General features: G+C 47.9%; 1 pseudogene; it reads left to right on the forward strand.

Moving 5' to 3' along the window:
- The first annotated feature begins 2,389 nt into the window (after nt 1–2,389).
- On the forward strand, nt 2,390–3,345 carry LOC115648150 (annotated as a pseudogene).
- Nucleotides 3,346–3,632: the final 287 nt, after the last annotated feature.

The following is a 3,632-nucleotide window of genomic DNA, read 5'->3' on the forward strand; positions in this document are numbered from 1 at the left end:
TGCAGGGGCCCCCATGAGAATGGCTGAGGCTTCTTCTGGCCCTGGCCCGAACGGTGCCACCACCCGCTCTTCTGAAGCGTCAGCGCATTCAGGAGTATCCCTGGACAGCTGCAGCATGGCTTCGGTGGGGCCTGAGCTCCTCCCCTCTCAGAGCCGTGTGGTTAGGGGGTGGGGCTGCGATCTCCAGCGGGGCCTGAGTTCCCTTCACTTGGCCTGAAGTTCACGGCCCCGCCCCCTTGCCACTGCAGCTCTGAGCAGGGAGGAGCTGAGGCCCCGCCGGAGCCACGCTGCAGCTTTCCAGGGAGGCTCCTGGAGCACTGATGCTCCGGGTGAGGGGGGAGCTGGGGGTAAGGGGTAAGGGGCTAGGGGGTAAGGGGCCGGGACTAGGGCCAGGGGGGTTGGATAAGGGGCAGGGAGTCCCGCGGACAATCAAGGGACAGGGAGGGGGCAGAGGTTGGGGGGACAGTCAGGGGACAGGGAACATGGGAGTTGGATCTTGGGACATTCCGGGTGTCTGTCAGAACTCCGGGGTGGAGGTGGATAGGGGTCGGGCAGTCAGGCGACAGGGAGCAGACGACCCCCTTTATAAATTGAAACACTTTTTTATATATTTAACACTATTATAAATGCTGGAGGCAAAGCGGGGTTTGAGGTGGAGGCTGACAGCTCGTGACACCCAGTAATAATCTCGTGACCCCCTGAGGGGTCCCAACCCCCAGTTTGAGAACCACTGGGTTAATTTAATTTTAGTACCCTGTGTCCATTCACATGTGTGTGCTATTTTGAGCATTTCAGTTTTCACAACATAGGCTCATCCCAGATTCTGGAACAAGCTCAAATGCTCAATTCATGGAGTATATACATAAACTGTACTAAAGACAAGCCCACAGTAACCGTCTCTAGTTTGTGAGGGACCCCATGGAGCCAGTCTCTAGGAAACAGATAACTGCATGGTGGTTAAGTCCATTAATGCTATTAGCCAAGATGGGTAAGGAATGGTGTCCCTAGCCTCTGTTTGTCAGAGGATGGAGATGGATGGCAGGAGAGAGATCACTTGATCATTACCTGTTAGGTTCAATCCCTCTGGGGCACTTGGCATTGGCCATTGTCGGTAAACAGGATACTGAGCTGGATGGACCTTTGGTTTGAGCCAGTATGGCTGTTCTTATGTTCTAACCTAAATGAACTCAAAGTATTGGAGACAGATATGAGTCAAGAAAGCCAGCAGAGTATCAGAAACCTGGAAAAATCTCTGACTGGATGGGCTCAGGCATTTGGTCACAAGCTGAGGTGGTTCAAAAGTTTTGGATTTTTTTAAGCAGAATTTTTGTATTGTTCTTTAAACAATCAAACACAGCAAGCAACAATATTTGGCCTCACACTTCTGAAACCCCCAAACCATGTTCAGGTTTTGGTAGACTAATTTCAGTTTTTCAATTAAAAAAAACACAACAAATTTTGAAGGAAAAGCAGATATTGTCCGTGATTTTTTCTGCTTTTTAAAAACCCCTAGTTTTCGATCCAAAAAAAGTTTTGACAGAAAATATTTGTCCAACCCTTTTAATGAGCTTTAGTGCCTTTTAGCACTAGCTGATGCTGAGAACTAGTGATACCTTGTAAAGAAGTTTTCTCAAAACTGGGTTTGTGTCGAGATGCAGAAGGTTTATTTTTCCCAGGGCCACCCTTGGCGGGGGGAGCAAGTGGGGCAATTTGCTCCAGGCCCCGTGGGGGGAAGAGGGCGGAGAATGGATGAGATGACCTCTTCAGGTATCTTCCAGCCCTACATTTCTATTATGTCTGTGAAATTTTGTTGAGAAAAAAATGGAGGAAAAATGTTTTTAAAATATTAAAACACTTCGACCCTTTTGGAATGAAGCTTTTCAAATTTTCATTTCAGAACAACTTTCTTTCCAAAATTTACTTTAGTTTGTATCATTCTAAAATTGAAAGACTGTTTGCCAGAAGCTGAGAATGGGCTACAAGGGTGGATCACTTGATGATGACCTGTTCTGTTCATGCCCTCTGGGGCACCTGGCTTTGGCCGCTATCAGAAGACAGGATACTGCTAGATGGACCTTTGGTCTGACCCAGTATGGCCATTCTTATTTTCTTACGGATAAAAAATATAAATGTAATATTTCAAATTCATAGAAATGAAACATTTGGATTGGCCTACAATGAATTTATTTTTAAAATTTCATTTCACAAGAAAAATTCAAAATTTTGGCTTTTTATTTTGATTTGGGACCAAAACAAAATCAAAATCTCAAACTTTGTGTCGGGATGGAAAATCTGTTTTCCCACCAGTTCTATTTGAAATATTTCATGACATTTAAGCAATAATTAAATGTCTTTTCCCTTTTATTCATAGAAAACATACTTCTTCAAAATGGCCTTGGTTCCTTCCAACCACACCAACTCCAGCTCATTATATTTCAGCCTTATGGGCATCCCAGGGCTGGAAGCTTCCCATGTCTGGATGGGGATCCTTTTCTGTTCAATGTACATCATTACGCTGCTAGGAAACAGCATGATTCTGCTTACTGTCAGGTTAGATCAGACCCTCCATGAACCCATGTACTATTTCCTGTGCATGCTTGCGGTCATCGATTTAGTCATGGCTACTTCCATTGTTCCCAAGATGCTCGGCATATTCTGGCTGAACTCGGTGGAGATTGCTTTCGATGCCTGTTTCACGCAGATGTTCTTTGTTCATTCCGCCACAGCTGCAGGAATCAGGGGTGCTCTTGGCGATGGCCTTTGACAGATATGTCGCCATCTGTTACCCTCTGAGTACCAGGCCATCTTAACGCACCAAAAGGTGACACAGATAGGCCTGGCCATTCTGCTAAGAGCTGCTCTTGTCATGACTCCCGTCACCTGGATGATGAGCGCTTACCCTACTGCGGCTCCAACGTGATTGCCCATTCGTACTGCGAGCTCATGGCTGTGGTGAAGTTGGCCTGCGCCGATCCCCTAGCCAGCAGTCAGTACTGCGTGGTTGGGTCCACGCTCATAGTCGGGACTGACACAGCCTTCGTCTCCATGTCTTACGGGATGATTCTTCGAGCCGTCCTGCGGCTTGCCAAGAAGGAAGCGGCACTCAAGGCCATTGGCACCTGCAGGAGCCCACCTCTGCGTAATGCTGCTCTATTATGTTCCCGGGATGGCCTCCATATACACACAGAGCTTTGGCCAGGGGGTGGCTCACCAGACTCAGGTTCTGCTGGCCGACCTCTACCTCACCCTTCCCCCCATGCTCACCCAGTCATTTACAGCATGAGGACAAAGCAGGTGCAGGATGCAGTGCTGAAGGTATTTGGGCCCAGGAAGGATCCAGTCTAAGGAGTGTGAGCAGTCATTCACCGGCTCTATTTCAGCAAGGAGGAGATTCTGCCAACCTCACTCACGCAAAGTAGTAACCAATGAAATCACTGGCACTACTGGAGACGTAAGGAGCGTCGCCACGCGAGTGAGCATAGCAGCATCTGGCTCCTAATAAGAGGCAGCTTTGTCTAATGCTTAGAGCACAAGACTAGGTGTCAAGACTAGGCTCTCTTCCTGCCTCTGACACTAATCTGCTGTGTGAACTTGGGCACATCACTCCACACACAACCCTTTTCTGTGCCTTG

The sequence above is a fragment of the Gopherus evgoodei genome, chromosome 1 (assembly GCF_007399415.2).
Source record: "Gopherus evgoodei ecotype Sinaloan lineage chromosome 1, rGopEvg1_v1.p, whole genome shotgun sequence".
Taxonomy (NCBI): Eukaryota; Metazoa; Chordata; order Testudines; family Testudinidae; genus Gopherus; species Gopherus evgoodei.